The sequence below is a fragment of the Sapajus apella genome, unplaced genomic scaffold, assembly GCF_009761245.1.
Source record: "Sapajus apella isolate SASKATOON/1434 unplaced genomic scaffold, GSC_monkey_1.0 scaffold1, whole genome shotgun sequence".
NCBI lineage: Eukaryota > Metazoa > Chordata > Mammalia > Primates > Cebidae > Sapajus > Sapajus apella.
The window spans coordinates 59,813,459-59,832,232 of record NW_022436941.1 but is presented as its reverse complement, the minus strand read 5'-3'; the positions used below and the strand labels follow the sequence as shown (position 1 = coordinate 59,832,232).

Here is an 18,774-nt window from a genome sequence, read left to right as displayed (position 1 = left end):
GTCTCAAAAAAAAAAAAAAAATATATATATATATATATAATTATTAGCACTATGTTATATATGTTTTAATGTTAATCTGACTGCTTTTAGTAAATTATCTTTCCAAATGCTTTTAAAATTTATTTATTTCTCTCTTTTATTTTTTTTTTGAGACGGAGTTTTGCTCTTGTTACCCAGGCTGGAGTGCAATGGCGCGATCTCGGCTCACCGCAACCTCCGCCTCCTGGGTTCAGGCAATTCTCCTGCCTCAGCCTCCTGAGTAGCTGGGATTACAGGCACGTGCCACCATGCCCAGCTAATTTTTTTTTTTTTTTTTTTTTTTTTTGAGACGGAGTTTCACTCATGTTACCCAGGCTGGAGTGCAATGGCGCAATCTTGGCTCACCGCAACCTCCGCCTCCTGGGTTCAGACAATTCTCCTGCCTCAGCCTCCTAAGTAGCTGAGATTACAGGCACGCGCCACCGCACCCAGCTAATTTTTTGTATTTTTAGTAGAGATGGGGTTTCACCATGTTGACCAGGATGGTCTCGATCTCTTGACCTCGTGATCCACCCGCCTCGGCCTCCCAAAGTGCTGGGATTACAGGCTTGAGCCACCGCGCCAGGCCCTTTTTTTTTTTTTTTTTTGAGATAGTCTTGCCCTGTTGCCCAGGCTGCAGTGCAATGGTGCAATCTCTGCTCACTGCAACCTTCACATTCCGGGTTCAAGTGAATCTCCTGCCTCAGTCTCCTGAGTAGCTGGGATTACAGGTGCATGCCATCACGCTCAGTTAATTTTTTGTATCTTTAGTAGAAATGGCATTTTACCATGTTGGCCAGGCTGATCTTGAACTCCTGACCTCATGATCCGCCTGCCGTGGCATCCCAAAGTGCAGGGATTACAGGTGTGAGCCACCATGCCTGGCCTGGCTGTTATAATCAGTGAAGTTCATAGTAACACATTTAATAATATAACAATTTTTTTTCTGGAGGAAATTAATCCTGATTTACCTTATTCATGAGAAGTGCTTGTACATTGTTTACAATTTTATTAACTTTTTTAAAGAGAAAAAAAATTTTGCTAATTATCTTATTTAGTAGCATTTTACCTAAGTTAAATGAGTAAACCTGTAGTTTTAATATTTTGACAAATACCATGAGATAACATGAAAACATTTTATCAAAATATGATGTATTAGTAAGAATGTACTAAGATTTGGGCGGCATGTGGCTCATGCCTGTAATCCCAGCACTTTGGGAGGTCGAGGTGGGTGGATCACTTCAGCCCAGGAGTTTGACACCAGACTGAACAACATGGAGAAATCCTGTCTTCACCAAAAATACAAAATGAGCCAGGTGTGGTGGCTTGGGCTGTAATCCCAGCTACTCGGGAGGCTGAGGCAGGAGGATCACTTGAACCTGGGAGGCAGAGGTTGCAGTGAGCTGAAATTGTGTCACTGGACTCCAGCCTGAGCAACAGAGCTGGGGGCAGGGGGTGGGGGGAAGTACTAAGATCTTAAAATCTAGTATTTTGATTGTATTCCTAGCCCTTTTGTGTATATCAGATTAAACAAAGTACCTCTATTTATTTTTATTTTTTAAATTCTTATTTTATTTTATATTTTATTTCATTTTTGAGGCAGGGCCTGGCTGTGTTGCCAAGGCAGGAGTGTAGTGGCACCATTATGGCTCACTTCAACCTCGACTTCCTGGGCTCAGGTAATCCTCCGACGTCAGCCTCCAGAGTAGCTGGGACTACAGATGGACGCCACGATACCTGGCTGATTTTTGTATTTTTTGGAGAGATGGGGTTCCATCCAGAAGTCGTCTAAGCCCAGGAGTTCAAGGCTAGTCTCCAATCGCTGGGCTCAAGTGATCCACCTGCTTCAGCCTCCCAAACTGCTTGGATTACATGTGTGTGCCACTGTGCCTGGCCTAAACAAAGTACCTCTAAATACTGCCCAAACTCCACATACACATAAAGTCAATTGCTAATTTTTAGTAAGAATCTTTTTGGTAAAGTTTGTAGAAAGGAGAATGTGAGTAATCTTTCTGAATAGAGGGCAAAGTTTCTTGCAAGTCAGGTGGTTTCCAATGTTTTGCAATCAACAAAACTGAAGGAGACCTAATCCACATGTTTGTCTCTTGAATTTTTATTTTTATGTTTTGAGACAGGATGTTGCTTTGTCGTCCAGGCTGGAAGGCAGTGGTGTTGATCATGGCTCACTGCAGTCTCAACCTCCTGGCCTCAAGCAGTTCTCCCACCTCAGCCTCCCAAGTAGCTAATTAAAAAATTTTTTTTTGTCTTTTACTTTTTGCTGGGACTGAAATAGAGTTCTTACATCAGCAATTAAATTCCAGATAAACTTTTTTTTTTTTTTTTTGAGACAGAGCCTCACTCTGTCGCACAGGCTAGAGTGTAGTGGTGCGATCTTGGCTCACTGCAGCCTCCACCTCCTGGGCTCAAGTGATTCTCCTGCCTCAGGCTCCTGAGTAGCTGGGATTACAGGCATGTGCCACGACGCCCGGCAGAGATGAGGTTTCTCCATGTTGGCCGGCTGGTCTCGAACTCGTGGCCTCAAGTGATCCACCTGCCTCACCTCCCACAGTGCTGGGATTACAGACATGAGCCACCGCCCCTGGTCACATCCCAGATAAACTCTTTAAACAGTCTAACTGTGGCTCAGATCAGCACAGTGGCCTTGAGGGGGCTCTGTGAGTGGGAAAAGGAGAGGCCTGGCTTGCTGATTTCAAGGTAATGCGAGACTCCCTTGAGGAGCAGGGGAGGCAGGTTAGGACAGAGGGGAAGAGGGACTGAGGAATGCGAAAGACCATGGAGCTCTGACAAGCACATCCTGCTAAAGGGATCATTCAGGAAATATTTAAATCGTATTGGATGAATACTCCCTGATGAACACACACACACACACACACACACACACACACACACACACACACACACACATTTCCCCCTTCCTTTCTGAGTAATTCAACCCAAAATACCCCCTACTTCTAGCCCACAGATCATTTTGGAAAGAAGACAAAAATAATTTACTTCATTTTCCTCTGCATTCCATCACTAATTACGAGTTCTTTTTCAAGGCAGCTATCTTGGCTCAAACTTAGGGCTGGGATATTCTTCTTCCTCCTTCTCCTCCTTCTCCTCTTTCTTCTTTTTATTAATACAGTATTTATTCGTTTTCCCTCTGTCGACATAGTCCCAGTCCTAGCCCCAGAGCCAGCCACCCCAACTGTGGCGGCCTCAGCTCCAGTGAACTTGTGATGATGTCCCTTGAAATGGAGCTGGTTTGGAAGCTGTGGCTAGGGACAAGTGAGGTCAGGGGATGTGAGACTGCCGGGCCAGTGAGGCGCTCATCTGTTCAGCAGCACTGCAGACAATGGTAGGCTCAGCAGCTGAGAGGTGATCTTGACCAAGGAGGGCCTGGAGGGGAACCTGAAGCAAGTGTACATTTTCAGGGGGTGAGGGGCTGTGGCAGGACAGTAGTTACTGCAGAGAAGACAGAGCTGGGATCTTCTTTAAAGAATTAAAATTGCTGGGCGCAGTGGCTCACCCTGTAATCCAAGCACTTTGAGAGGCCGAGGCGGGTGGATCACCTGAGGTCAGGAGTTCGAGACCAGCCTGGCCAGCATAGTGAAACCCCATCTGTACTAAAAATGCAAAATTAGCCAGGTGTGGTGGCACATGCCTTTAATCCCAGCTACTCAGGAGGCTGAGGCAGGAGAATCACTTGAACCCAGGAGGTGGAGGTTGCAGTGAACCGAGATCATGCTACACTGCACTCCAGCCTGGGCAATAGAGCAAGACTCTGTCTCGGGAAAGAAAAAAAAATTAAAATCCCTCCTGCTCATGTGAAAATTCTATGTCTGTGATATCCCTTTCTATGTGTCATTCACCTCTTGCACTCCTGTGGCAGAAACTGTTAGCTATCCACCCCAATACCTTTGTCCACTCTAAGAACTCTCAAAGCAGTCAAGGTCAGTACAAGAAAAGAACACTAAAATCTCATTCATGGACATACATGGAAAATTCCTAAATGAAATGCAAGAATCATTTCCACTTACATCCCATTGGCTAGAACATGTCATCCCATGACCACATCTAGTTGCAAAGACAACTGGGAAATCTACTCTAGACAGCGTTGTGACCAAATAAAAACTGATTTACATTTTCAAGGAAGTCATTTCCCCCTCCCTCCCATCAGCAACAAGGTCAACATAAGCAAGATTCCTTAGTGCTCTCTTGTGAGCATTTATTTCTAGTTTACCTGTGCACAGAGAGCTTAGCCTTTGTAGACCCAGCTTTATGAGGAAATCTGTTAGATTTTGAGGCTGGGCGTGGTGGCTCACACCTGTAATCCCAGCACTTTGGGAGGCCAAGATGGGTGGATCACTTGAGGTCAGGAATTCGAGACCAGCCTGGCCAACATCGTGAAACCTCATGTCTACTAAAAATATAAAAATTAGCCAGGCATGGTGGCACACAACTGTAGTCCCAGCTGCTCAGGAGGCTGAGGCAGGGGAATCACTTGAAGCTGGGAGGCAGAGAGGTTGCAGTGAGCCGAGATCATGCCACTCCACTCCAGTCTGGGCGACAGAGTAAGACTCTGTCTCAAAAAAAAAAAAGACTTTGAGATGGCTTTGTCACCCACCCTTCTGCATTCAACTCAGCCATCAAAACTAAAATTCAAATTCACCAAGATTTGGAGATGCCCTGAGGGAAGGGTCCGGTTTCTTGCTTCCTCTGAATTCCTGCTTTTTCTTGCGGTTTTTTTTTTTTTGGCTAGCTCAGCAATACAGTTACAAAATTTTAAAAATATTCACTCCTCCTTGTGTAATTGTTTTACTGGAAAGCCTGTCCATGATATGTAGACACCATCTTGCTTAAGGAAAAGCTCGCCCTGATATTTTTAGAGGTGTGTTTAATACAACTTCAGAGGACAGCTAATCTTCATCTTACACAAAGTATTTCAGACAATAGAAAAGAAGGAAAGTTACACAAATCATTTTGCAAAACTTGTTTAATTCTGATACTCAAACCAGACAAGGTCATCGTGCACACACACACACACACACACACACACACAGACACTTAAAAATAGTTCTTATTTATAAACATAGATGGAATTATAACTGGATTTTTCAGTTAAATGAGCCAAAAAATTCTTTTGTTCTTAAAAAGCAAAAACAAAAGATATTGCCTATAAACATCATGTAAAAGCCTCAAATAAAATACAAACAAGTCCAATCCTAGAAGAAAAAAAAAACAAACATGATTCAAAAATAATTCCATGGCTGCGCATAATGGCTCAGGCCTGTAATCCCTACTTTGGGAGGCTGAGGTGGGCAGATCACCTGAGGTCAGGGGTTCAAGACCAGCCTGGCCAACATGGTGAAACCTAGTCTTTACTAAAAATACAAAAAAATAGCTGGGCATGGTGGTACATGCCTGTAATTCCAGCTACTTGCGAGGCTGAGGCAAGAGAATCACTTGAACCCAGGAAGCAGAGGTTGCAGTGAGCCAAGATCATGCCACTGCACTCCAGCCTAGGCAACACAGTGAGATTTGTCTCAAAATAATAATAATAATAATTCCATGATGGGTGTTTTGGGTTTTTTGTTTTTGTTATTTTGAGACAGGCTCTCCTTGTGTTGCCCAGACTGGAGTGCAGTGGCATGATCTCAGCTCACTGAAACCTCTGCCTCCTGGGTTCAAGCAATTCTCATGCCTCAGGCCCCCTAGTAGCTGGGATTATAGGTGCACGCCACCACGCCTAGCTACATTCTTTATTTTTCATAGAGACGGGGTCTTACCACATTAGTCAAGCTGATGCTGAACTCCTAGATTCAATCCTCCTGCCTTAGCCTTCCAAAGTACTGAGATTACAAGTGACAGCCACCATGCCCAGTTTTTTTTTTTAATAAATTTTATTGTGTATATTTGAGGTGTACAACATGATGTAATAGGATATATAGAGAGAGTAAAATGGTTACTATAATGAAGCAAATTAATATAACTGTTGTCTCACATAGTTACATTTCTGTGTGATAAGAACAGCTAAAATCTACTTATTTAACAAAAATGTGTAATATAACACAACTTCATTACCTAGAGTCCTCATGCTACATGTTAGATCTCTAGATTTGTTCATCCTACATATCGGCTACTATGTATCTTTTTCTTTAAATCTTCCATCTCCTCCCCACCCCACAATGACCATTTAACAACAGAAAATACCTCAATTGCTCACGCCTGTAATCCCAGCACTTTGGGAGGCCAAGGTGGGCAGATCACTTGAGGCCAGGAGTTGGAGACCAGCCTGGCCAACATGTTAAAACACAGTCTCTACTAAAAATACGATAATTAGCTGGGCATGGTGGCAGGCGCTTGTAAACCCAGACACTCAGGAGGACAAGGTGGGAGAATCTCTTGAACCTGGGAGGCAAAGGTTGCAGTGGGCCCAGATCACATCACTGTGCTTCAGCCTGGGCGACAGAGTGAGCCTCTGTCTCAAAAAGAAAGAGGCTGGGTACAGTGGCTCACGCCTGTAATCCCAGTACTTTGGGAGGCCGAGGCTGGTGGATCATCTGAGGTTTGGAGTTTAAGACCAGCCTGGCCAACATGGTAAAACCCCATCTCTACTAAAAATACAATAATTAGCTGGGCGTGGTTGCAGGCACCTGTAATCCCGGCTGCTTGGGAGGCTGAGGCAGGAGAATCACTTGAACCTGGGAAGCAGAAGTTGCAGTGAGCTGAGATCACAACACTGCACTCCAGCCTGAGAGACAAGAGCGAAACTCAGTCTCAAAAAAAAAAAAAAAAAAAAAAAGGAAAAGAAAAGGAAGGAAGGAGATATATCAACATAATTTAATTTACCAGATTAACAGATTTAAGGAGAAAGCCACATGGTCCTTTCAATAGATGCGGAAATTGGAGAACATATGTGTTAAAAGTCAATATTTATTCACAACAAACTAGAAATAGAAGGAAACTTCCTTAACCTGGTAAATGGACCCTACCTAAGATCTTCAACACTTGTTCAAATTCTGCATAATTAGAAGCTAGACATGGCTCTGACTTTATGTGAAAACAATACAAGGAAAGAGTCAGGCTGCTTGTCCAGGTCTAAGTAATATGCTCTGAGTTATTTCTCCGAAATGAACCACTTCCCCCCAGTCAGCTCCTCCCAGAAGAGTAGTTCACTTTTCTAGGTTTGTCACTGTTCCTTCAAAGTCTGGTCACTAACCCCTAACCACTGGACACATGTAGGCATAGCCCTCATGATCATCTAGTTCAATCTACTTATCTTACAGGTGACGTCTGTGAACCCCACAGTAAAAGGCCCAAAATAAAATACCAGCTCAGCTAATAGTACACCTGAGATTGGGATCTGGGCCTCCCGACACCTTGTCCCTCCTCCTTACACTTCTCTCTCATGGGCAAAATCAAATTCTACTCAATTTATTTAGCATTTCCGCTTTTTTTTTTTTTTTGAGATGGAGTCTCGCTCTTGTCACCCAGGCTGGAGTGCAATGGCACCATCTCAGCTCACTGCAACCTCCGCCTCCTGGGTTCAAGCACTTTTCTGCCTCAGCCTCCTGAGTAGCTGGAATTAGAGGCAGCTGCCACCATGCCCAGCTAATTTTTTTGTATGTTTACTAGAGACAGGGTTTCACCATCTTGGCCAGGCTGGTCTTGAACACCTGACCTCGTGATTCACCCACCTTGGCCTCCCAAAGTTCTGAGATTACAGGTGTGAGCCACCTTGCCTGGCTCTACTCAATTTCTTATGCAGCTTAACGATTTCCTTTAAGATTCTGGGCTTCTGTGGATACTCATGACCTCAGGGGCTTACCTTCTTTCCTTTTTTTTTTGTCGAGACAGAGTTTCGCTCTTGTTGCCCAAGCTGGAGTGCAATGATGTGATCTCCGCTCACTGCAACCTCTGCCTCCCAGGTTCAAGCAATTCTCCTGCCTCAGCCTCTCAAGTAGCTGGGATTATAGGTGCGCGCCACCACACCCAGCTGATTTTTTGTATTTTTAGTAGAAACGGGGTTTCTTCATGTTGGTCAGGTTGGTCTGGAACTCCTGACCTCAGGTGATCTGCTCACCTCGTGTTAGGATTACAGGCATGAGCCACCATGCCCAGCCCTTCTTTCCTTTTCCTTTTCTTTCTTTTTTTTTGAGATGATGTCTTGCTCTGTCACCCAGGCTGGAGTACAGTGGCTTGATCTCAGTTCACTGCAACCTCTGTCTTTCAGGTTCAAGTGATTCTCCTGCCTCAGCCTACCAACTAGCTGAGATTTCAGGCATGAGCCATTATACCCTTCTAATTTTTTGTATTTTTAGTAGAGACAGGGTTTCACCATGTTGGCCAGGATGGTCTCAAACTCTACCTCAAGTGATCTGCCCGCCTCGGCCTCCCAAAGTAATCTCATGCCTGCTGAGATTACAGGCATGAGACACCACACCCAGCTGTTTCCTTTTATTTTCTTTTTAAGACTGGGTGTTTCTCTGTCACCCAGGCTGGAGTGCAGTGGCATGATCATGGCTCACTGCAGCCTCAACATCCTTAGCTCAAGCAATCCTCCCACCTCAGCCTCCTCGGTAGCTGGGACTACAGGCACAGGCCACTATGCCCAGCTACTTTTTCATTTTTAGTAGCGATGAGGTCTCTCTATATTGTCCAGGCTGGTCTCAAACTCCTGGGCTCAAGCAATCCTCCCGAAGTGTTAGGATTACTAGTGTGAACCACCAAGCCTGGCCTACCTTCTGTCTTGAGTGGTAATACTGGAAGGGGATGAAGGAACAGGGAGGGCAGGTGAAATGAAATGAGCTAGAGATCCAGACTTTCCCAGAAGGAAGGGAATGCCTATCTATTTTTATTGATTGATTGATTGAGACGGAGTGTTGCTCTGTCATCAAGATGGAGTGCAGTGGCGTGATCTTAGCTTACTGCAGCCTCCGCCTCCTGAGTTCAAGTGATTCTCCTGCCTCAGCCTCCCTAGTAGCTGGGACTACAGGCACGCGCCACCATGCCCAGCTAATTTTTGTATTTTTAGTAAAGACAAAGTTTCACCATGTTGGCCAGGATGTTCTTGAGCTCTTGACCTCATGATTCGACCACCTTGGTCTCCCAAAGTCCTGGGATTACAAGCATGAGCCTCAGTGCCTTTTTAAAATTTATTTATTTATTTATTTATTTTGAGATGGAGTCTCACTCTGTTGCCCAGGCTGGAGTGCAATGGTGTGATCCCGGCTCACTACAACCTCCGCCTCCCAGATTCAGGGGATTTTCCTGCCTCAGCCTCCCGAGGAGCTGAACTACAGGCACATGCCACCACACCTGGCTAATTTTTGTATTTTTAGTAGAAACAGACAGGCTTTCCCCATGTTCGTTAGGCTGGTCTTGGACTCTTGACCTCAGGTGATCCACCAGCCCTGGCCTCCAAAAGTGCTAGGATTACAAGCATGAGCCACTGCGCCCAGCTGGGAATGCCTTTTTTTTTCTTTTTTTCTTTTTTTTTTGAGACAGAATCTCACTCTGTTGCCTAGGCTGGAGTACAATGGTGTGATCTCGGCTTACTCTAACCTTCGCCTACCAGTTCAAGCAATTCTCTTCCCTCAGCCTCCCGAGTAGCTGGGATTACAGGCACCCACCACGATGCCCAGCTAATTTTTTTTTGTATTTTTAGTAGAGACGGGGTTTCACTATGTTGTCCAGGTTGGTCTTGAACTCCTGACCTCCTGATCTGCCTGCCTTAGCCTCCCAAAGTGCTTGGATTACAGGTGTGAGCCACTGCACCCAGCCAGGAATGCTGATTTTTAGGATCAATTTAGGGTAGGGAGATAGGCCCAAGGGGGATTTGAGGAAGGGGGGGTCACATGGCAGGAGGTAGGAGGGACAGTCCACAGTGTATGATTGTGCACGTTGTGGATGGTATGACTTTCAGAGGCACCAGTCACATCATATTCATTGCAGATTTGCGTGTGTATTACAGTAATCTTGGGGGCAGATGACAGCAAAGCATCCTGAAAGAAACTTCTGGAAAGGTACCATCACTAGCCATACTGTTGAGAAGAGGGTCCATTTGCATCAGGGCAGGAATAAGATCTGGGGATGTGCCTGCCTTACCTGATTCTAGAATTCGGACCTGGGTACCACTACCAGATACTACACAGCAGGAATTCCTGTGGGGAGCAATGGATTCCAAGCTCTAGCTCCTTCTTCCCTTGGGCTCTTCTTTCCACCCTGGCTCTGCCAGGAATCAGCTTCAACTAGTCACCTACTGCCAGTTCCTGGGCCCAGGCTCTTATCCCTGGCACTTCTTTCCCTTCTCTGCGACATCATTGTCGCGGACTCTAATCTCCATGGTCTGATTTGTAATAAGTGCCTTGAGAAATTATAACTGACTTATTAGGAAGTAATTACTTTCACATTTTCTTCATGGAGAATGCTTCTGTCAATAAAAAGAAAAAAAAAAGATAAGAAGTGACTGGTAGGACGCTGTACAGAAAGTAAAAACCTCTTCAGGACAAAAAGAAATTCTGTGGCCAGGCACAGTGGCTCATGCCTGTAATCCTAGCACTTTGGGAGGCCGAGGGAATTGCTTGATCCCGGGAGTATGAGACCAATCTAGGCACATGGTGAAACCCCATCTTCTCTACAGAAAATTAGCTGGGTGTGGTGGTGTGTGCCTGTAGTCCCAGCTACTCAGGCTGAGGTGGGAGGCTCACCTGAGCCTGGGAAGGCTGAAGCTGCAGTGAGCCATGATCAAGCCACTGTACTCCAGCCTGGGTGACAGAGTGAGACCCTGTCTCAAAAAAAAAAAGTCTTAGAAAGTTGTCGGATTATCAGAGATCATAAAAGATACAAAGAAATCTTTTGTGAAATCCAAGATACAAATAAGAATCATACGAACCTCTCTGAGGGATTAAAGATGTAATCAAAGGGCTTGAAGGAACAAATCAAATGCCAGTGGTAAATCCCCTTGTTATTTTAGGCCACAGTGAAGAACAAGAATGAAAAGAAACGGGAAAAATTATTATTGAAAAACAAGAACTCAGTGGAAATATCACTATTTTTTACAAGGGCTTTTGCAAAACTTTCAGAAGTGAAACATACTTTAATGAAGTTAATTTAAGTAAAGAGACAAAGCCTGAATTCAAAAGGGTCAAAACAGGCCCAAGACCTTGGATTTAAAATACTTAAAGACTTCTGCTCTCATTTTTATTTTCTCCTTTCTGCAAACTTTGGGCTTAGTTTGTTTTTCTTTTTCTAGTTCCTTGAGATGTGAAGTTGGGTTGTTTATTTGAGATCTTTCTTTTTTCTTTTTCTTTTTTTTTGAGGTAGAGTCTTACTCTGCCACCCAGGTAGTGCAGTGGTGCAATCTCAGCTCACTACAACCTCTGCCTCCTGGGTTCAAGCGATTCTCCTGCCTCAGCCTTCTGAGCAGCTGGGACTACAGGCACCTGCCACCACACCTGGCTAATTTTTGTATTTTTAGTAGAGACGGGGTTTCACCCTCTTGACCAGGCTTCTCTCGAACTCCTAACCTTGTGATCCACCCACCTCGGCCTCTCAAAGTGCTGGGATTACAGGCATGAGCCACCAAGCTCAGCCCTCTTTTCTTAATGTAGGCATTGATTGCTATCCACTTTCCTCATATCCTTGTGTTCGCTGTGTCTCATGAGTTTTGCATGCTGCATTTCCGTTTTGTTTGTCTCCAGATACTTTTAGATTTCACTTTTGATTTCTTTTTCGATCCATTTGTTGTTCAGGAGTATGTCATTTAATTTCTACATATTTATTAATTTTTCCAATTTTTTTCAGTTATTAATTTCTAGTTTTATACCATTATGGTCAGAAAAAATACTTTAGGTTATTTTAATACTCTTAAATTTGTTAAGACTTGTTCTGTGGCCCAAAACATGATCTATCTGGGAGAATGTTCCATGTGTGCTTGAAAAGAATGTGTATTCCACTGTGTTGGATGGAATGCTATATATGTGAACAGATGTTAGGTTTATTTGGTCTACAGCATTATACAAGTCTTCTGTTTCCTTACGGATTTTTCTGTCTGGATAATTCCATTATTGAAAGTGGGGTACTGAAGTTCCTTATTATTGTATAGCTGTCTGTTTCTCCCTTGAGTTCTGTTAATATTTGCTTTCTATATTAAGGTGCTCCAATACTGGGTACATGTATATTTACAATTGTTATATCCTTGATTATTTGACCCTTTTAATATCATGTATTAACCTTCTTTGTTTCTCATGACAGACTAAATGAAAATCTATTTTTTTCTTTCTTTCTTTTTATTTTTAATTTTTATTTTTTTGAGACAGAGTCTCGTGCTATAGCCAGGCTGGAGTGCAGTGGTGCAATCTGAGCTCACTGCAACCTCTGCCTTCTGGGTTCAAGCAATTCTCCTGCCTCAGCCTCCCGAGTAGCTGGGACTGCAGGTGCTCACCACCATGCCCAGCTAATTTTTTTATTTTTAATAGAGATGGAGTTTCACCATATTGGCCAGGATGCTCTCGATCTCCTGACCTTGTGATCCGCCCACCTTGGCCTCCCAAAGTGTGGGATTACAGGCATGAGCCACCATGCCTGGCCTCTTTTTATTTTTTTTATGGAGGGAGGAGAGGGAGGAGAGAGAGGGAGTTGAAAGATTGTTTTGTCTGATGTAAGTATAGCCATCCTTGCTCTCCCCTGGTTGCTGGTTGCATGAAATATCTCTTTCCATCTCTTCACTTTCAGTCTGTGTGTCCCCTTAATGCTAAAATAAGTCTCTTGTAAGTAGCATATTGTTGGGCCTGGTTTTTGCTTTTTTTTTGAGACAGAGTATTCCTCTGTCACCCAGCCTGGAGTGCAATGGCACAATCTCAGCTCACTGCAACCTCTGCCTCCTGCATTCAAACAATTATCTACCTCAGTCTCCCAAGTAGCTGGGATTACAGGTGCTCACCACCACGCCCAGCTAATTTTTGTATTTTTAGTAGAGATGGGGTTTCACCATCTTGGCCAGGCTGGTCTTGAACTCCTGACTTTGGGATCCACCTGCCTTGGCCTCCCAAAGTGCTGGGATTACAGGTGTGAGCCACTGTGCCTGGCTAGGTCTGTTTTTTGTTTTTTTTTAAATTCATTCAGCTCCTCTGTCTTTTGATTGGAGAATTTAATTTGTTTACATTTAAAGTAATTATTAGTGCCAAGCACAGTGGCTCATGCCTGTGATCCCAGCACTTTGGGAGGCCAAGGTGGGTGGATCACCTGAGGTCGGGAGTTTGAGACCAGCCTGACCAACATAGAGAAACCCCATCTCTACTAAAAATACAAAAATTAGCTGGGTGTGGGGCAGGTGCCTGTAATCCTAGCTACTCAGGAGGCTGAGGCAGGAGAATCGATTGAACCCAGAAGGTGGAGGTTGCAGTGAGCCGAGATCGTGCCATTGCACTCCAGGAGGGGTGATAAGAGTGAAACTCTGTCTCAAAAAAAGAAAAAAAAGTAATTATTGATAGGTAGAGTACTTATTGATAGGTAAGGATTTACTATTGCCATTTTGTTAGCTCTTACTGACTACTTTGTTGTTCCTTTCTTTCAATCTTGCTTTCTTTCTCTGTGATGTGTTGAATTTCTGTAGCGGTATACTTTGATTCCTTTCTTTTTGTTTTTCTGTTTTTTCCTTTTTCTTATTTCTTATTTCTTTTTCTTTTCTTTTTTTTTTTTCTTGAGACGGAGTCTCGCTCTGTCACCCAGGCAGGAGTGCAGTGGCATGATCTTGGCTCACTGCAATCTCTGCCTCTTGAGTTCAAGCGATTCTCCCTCCTCAGCCTCCTCAGCAGCTGGGATTACAGGTGTGTATCACCACACCTGGCTAATTTTTTTTTTTTTTTTGAGACGGAATTTCACTCTTGTTGCCCAGGCTAGAGTGCAATGGTGCAATCTCAGCTCACTGCAACCTCTGCCTCCCAGGTTTAAGTGATCTTCCTGCCTCAGCTTCCCAAGTAGCTGGAATTACAGGCATGTGCCACCACACCTGGCTAATTTTTTTTTGTATTTTTAGTAGAGACGGGGTTTCTCCATGTTGGTCAGGCTTGTCTCGAACTCCTGACCTCAGGTGATCCGCCTGCCTTGGCCTTCCAAAGTGCTGGGATTACAGTAAGCCACTGTGCCTGGCTAAAATGCTCTGCACAGCAAAGGAAACAACCAACAAAATGAAAAGGCAATCTATGAAATGGGAGCAAATATTTGTAAACCTCACATCTGAAAAAAAGTTAATATAGGCCAGGTGTGGTGGCTCATGCCTGTAATCCCAGCACTTTGGGAGGCCAAGGTGGGTGGATTACTTGAGGTAAGGAGTTCAAGACCAGCCTGGTCAACATGGTGGAACCCCATCTCTACTAAAAGTACAAAAATTAGCCAGGCATGTTGGCGCACACCTGTAATCTCAGCTGCTCAGGCGGCTGAGGCAGGAGAATTGCTTGAACCTGGAAGGCGGAGATTGCAATGAGCTGAGATCACACCACTGCACTGCAGCCTGGATGATGGAGTGAGACTCTGAAAAAAAAAGTTAATATTAAAAAATAAGGAACTCATACAACTCACCAAGAAAAAAACAAATAGCCCAATTTTTTAAATGGGCAAAATATCTTGAATATCAATTTTTCCAAGGAAGCCATACAAATGGCCACTCGGTACATGAAAAAGTGCTCCACAGCACTAATTGTCAGAGAAACGCAAGTCGAAACTCCAGTGAAGTATCGCCTCATGCCGGTTAGAATGGTTATCAAAAAGACAAAGGACATGAAGTTTTGGTAAGGGTGTAGAGAAAAAAGAACTCTTGTACATTGCTGGTAGGAATATAAGTTGGTACAGGCATTATGAAAAGGAGTATGGAGGTTCCTCAAAAGTTAAAAATAGGGCCAGGTATGATGGCTTGCATCTGCAGTCCCAGGCTGAGGGAAGGGAATTGCTTGAGCCCAGGAGCTTGAGACCAGCCTCAGCAAATAGTGAGACCCCCCAAAAAAATACAAAAATTAGCCTGGTGTGGTGGCACACACCTATAGTCCCAGATACTCAGGGGGCTGAGGTGGGAGGATTGTTTGAGCTTGGGAAGTGGAGGTTGCAGTGAGCTGAGATCATGCCATTGCATTCCAGCCTGGGCAACGAGTGAGACTCTGGCAAAAAATAAATAAATAAATAAATAAATAAATAAATAAATCAGGTCCTCAGCAAAACCTGAGTCGTTTTCTCTTGCTTTCCTCCCCAGACAGCATGAGCTTTACCATAACTCACTCCACCACTTCCTCCACCAACTACTGGTCCCGGGCTCTGTCCACTTGCCTAGCTACATGGCCCGGCTGGTCAGCAGCCTGGCCAGCGTCTATGCAGTTGTCAGGGGCTCAGGTTCCCAGATCTCTGTGTCCCACTCCACCAGCTTCTGGGGCAGCTGGAGGTCAGGGGGCCTGGCGGGAATAGGGGACATCCAGAATGAGAAGTAGACCATGCAAGGCCTGAATGACTGCCTGGCCTCCTATCTGGACAGAGTAAGGAGCCTGGAGACTGAGAATTGGAGGCTGGAGAGCAAAATCTGGGAGCACCTGGAGAAGATGGAACCCAAGATCAGAGACTGGGGCCATTACTTCAAGACCATCGAGGACCTGAGGACTCGGATCTTTGCAAATACTGTGGACAATGCCAGCATCGTTCTGAAGATTGACAATGTCCATCTTGGTCTTGCTGCTGGTGACTTTAGAGTCAAGTATGAGACAGAGCTGGTCATTCGCCAGTCTGTGGAGGGTGACATCCATGGGCTCTGCATGACCATTGATGACACCAATGTCACTTTGCTGCAGCTGGAGACAGAGATCGAGGCTCTCAAGGGGGAGCTGCTCTTCATGAAGAAGACCCACACATAGGAAGAAAAAGGCCCTCAAGCCCAGACTGGCAGTTCTGGGTTGCCTGTGGAGGTAGATGCCCCCAAATCTCAGGACTCTGGCAAGATCATGGCAGACATCCAGGCCCAATATGACAAGCTGGCTCAGAAAAACCAAGAGGAGCTGGACAAGTACTGGTCCCAGCAGACTGAGGAGAGCAAGGAGCAGTCCGCTGAGATCAGAGCTGCTGAGGTGATGCTCATGGAGCTGAGATGTACCCTCCAAGCCTTGGAGACTAACCTGAACTCAGTGAGAAATCTGAAAGCCAGGTTGGAGAACAGCCTAAGGGAGGTGGAGACCCGCTATGCCAGGCAGATGGAGCAGCTCAACAGGGTTCTGCTGCAACTGGAGTCAGAGCTGGCACAGACCTGGGCAGAGGGGCAGTGCCAGGTCCAGGAGTACGAGGTCCTACTGAACATCAAGATCAAGCTCGAGGCTGAGATAGCCACCTACCGCCACCTGCTGGAGGACAGGGAGGACTTCAATCCTGGTGACACCTTGGACAGCAGCAACTCCATGCAAACCACCCAGAAGACCACCACCCGCAGGATAGTGGACAGCATAGAGGTGTCTGAGACCAACGACACCAAAGTGCTGAGACATTGAGCCAGCAGTAGCAGAGTATCCTTTGGGGAGCAGGAGGCCGACAAAAAGTTCAGAGGTCACTGGAAAAAAAAATTAAAAACAGAACTACCATACAATCCAGTAATCCCACATCTGAGTATGTATCCAAAGGAAATGGAATCAGTATCTCAAAGAGATACCTTCATTCCCATGTGAATTGCAGCATTATTCACAATAGACAAGATATAGAAAAAACCTAAGTGTCCATGGATGGCTGAATGAATAAAGAAAATTTTGGGGCCAGGCATGGTGGCTCACACCTATAATCCAAGCCCTTTGGAGGCCAAGGTGGGAGGATCACCTGAGGTTGGGAGTTCAAGACCAGTCTGACCAACATGGTGAAACCCCATCTTTAAAAATAAAAAAAAAAATTAAAAAAAAGAAAAAATTTTGGTAGACATATATATACAATGGGATATTATTCAAGCCACAAAAAAGAAGAATATCTTGCAATATGCAACAACATTGATGAAAGCAAAGGACATTATGCTAAGTGACGTAAGGCAGACCCAAAAAGACGCATAACGCATGATTTCACTTACATGTAGAATCTAAAAAAGTCAAACTCATAGAAGCAGAGAGTAGAATGATGGTTGCCGAAGGCTGAGGAGTAGGAGAAATGAAGAGATGTTGATTACAGGATATAAACTTTCAGCTATAAAATGAACAATTTCTATTTTTTTTTTTGAGATGGAGTCTTGCTCTGTCGTCCAGGCTGGAATGCAGTAGCGTGATCTTAGCTCACTGCAACCTCCGCCTCCCAGGTTCAAGCAATTCCCCTCCCTCAGCCTTGAGAATAGCTAGGATTACAGGCACATGCCACCATGCCCGGCTAATTTTTGTATGTTTAGTGGAGATGGGGTTTCACCATGTTGGCCAGGATGGTCTCAATCTCCTGACCTCATGATCTGCCCACCTTGGTCTCCCAAAGTTCTGGGATTACAGGTGTGAGCCACCACGCCCAGGCAAGATGAACAATTTCTGAGCTTGGCTTAGATGCCCATGTCTAAATAAAGAAAGATGAACAAGTTCTAGGGATCTACTAAACAGCAAGGGTGGCGATGAATGTGTTCGTTTGATTGTGATAATCATTATAAAATCTATACACATAAATCAAATCATCATGTTGTATGCCTTGAGTATATATGATCTTTGCCAATTAAATTAAAAAAAAAAAAAAACAAAAACAAAAACAAAAAAAAACAAGAGTCTTGCTCTGTTGCCCAGGCCAGAGTGCAGTGGCATGACCTTCACCTCCCAGGTTCAGGTGATTCTCATGCCTCAGCCTCCCAAGTAGCTGGGACTACAGGTGCATGCCACCATACCTGGCTAATTTTTGTATTTTTAATAGAGACAGGCTTTCACCATGTTGGCGAGGCTGATTTTGAACTCCTGACCTCAAGTGATCCACCCATCTCGGCCTCCCAAAGTGCTGGAATTACTGACATGAGCCACTGCCCCCAGCCTAAATTTTGTTTTGAGAGGTTCGAGTTCTGTCATCTAAGATGGAGTGCAGTGATGCCATCACAGTTCACTTTGACTTTGAACCCCTTGGGCTCAAGTGATCCTTCTGCCTCAGCCTCCTGAGTAGCTGGGACTACAGGTGTGTACCACTACACCTAGATAATTTTTTTTTTTTTTTTGAGACAGAGTCTCACTCCTGTCACCCAGGCTGGAGTGTAGTGGCACAATTATGGTTCACTGCAGCCTTGACTTCCCCGGCTCAGGTCATCCTCTCACCTCAGCCTCCTGCGTAGCTGAGACTACAGGCACATGTCACCTTGCCTGGCTAATTTTTGTATTTTTTTGGTAGAGACAGGGTTTTGCTTCGTTGCCCAGGCTGGTCTGAAATTCCTGAACTCAGGCAATCTGCCTGCCTCAGCTTCCCAAAGTACTGAGATTACAGGCATGAGTCACCACACCTGGCCTCAACTATTTTAAAAAGAGAGAGACTAGAGGCTGGGCGCGATGGCTCACGCCTATAATCCCAGCACTTTGGGAGGCCAAGGCGGGTGGATCACAAGGTCAAGAGATCGAGACCATCCTGGTCAACATGGTGAAACCCCGTCTCTACTAAAAATACAAAAATTAGCTGGGTGTGGTGGTACACACCTGTAGTCCCAGTTACACAGGAGGCTGAGGCAGGAGAATTGCTTGAACCCAGGAGGCAGAGGTTGCGGTGAATCGCGATCGTGCCATTGCACTCCAGCCTGGG

The 18,774-nt window shown here is 44.9% G+C and overlaps 1 long non-coding RNA gene and 1 pseudogene across 1 annotated transcript in view; one reads left to right on the top strand and one right to left on the bottom strand.

Moving 5' to 3' along the window:
* LOC116561982 overlaps positions 1–8,101 on the bottom strand; it is a 10,579-nt gene extending 2,478 nt beyond the window's left edge. Inside the window, exons 1-2 of the long non-coding RNA XR_004273705.1 lie at positions 8,090–8,101; positions 6,629–6,638 (exon numbers count right to left, since the gene is read on the bottom strand). This is a non-coding gene — a long non-coding RNA (uncharacterized LOC116561982). The remainder of the gene's footprint in view (positions 1–6,628; positions 6,639–8,089) is intronic.
* Positions 8,102–15,273: 7,172 nt separating this feature from the next.
* LOC116561934 lies at positions 15,274–16,541 on the top strand (annotated as a pseudogene).
* Positions 16,542–18,774: the final 2,233 nt, after the last annotated feature.